The sequence below is a fragment of the Portunus trituberculatus genome, chromosome 28, assembly GCF_017591435.1.
Source record: "Portunus trituberculatus isolate SZX2019 chromosome 28, ASM1759143v1, whole genome shotgun sequence".
NCBI lineage: Eukaryota > Metazoa > Arthropoda > Malacostraca > Decapoda > Portunidae > Portunus > Portunus trituberculatus.
Genome location: NC_059282.1, coordinates 5,522,270 through 5,522,525, shown reverse-complemented (window position 1 = coordinate 5,522,525; position 256 = coordinate 5,522,270).

Here is a 256-nt window from a genome sequence, read left to right as displayed (position 1 = left end):
TTGTGTTGTTTTTTTATCCCCTTAATCAATCAATCAGTTAATTAGTGAGTTAGTGGGTTTTTTTTTTTTTTTTTTCGTCACATAAGCATGAAAGGAGAAAGAAACAGTAAAAATGAAAAGAAAAGAAAAGACTCAGAAAACTCCCAGAAAAATTAGGAAATGAATATATATGAACAATAAAAGAGAAATAATCAATAGACGAATGTTAAAAAAATAGTAAAAATAAATTAGAAAAACAAAGACAAATAAAATAAAC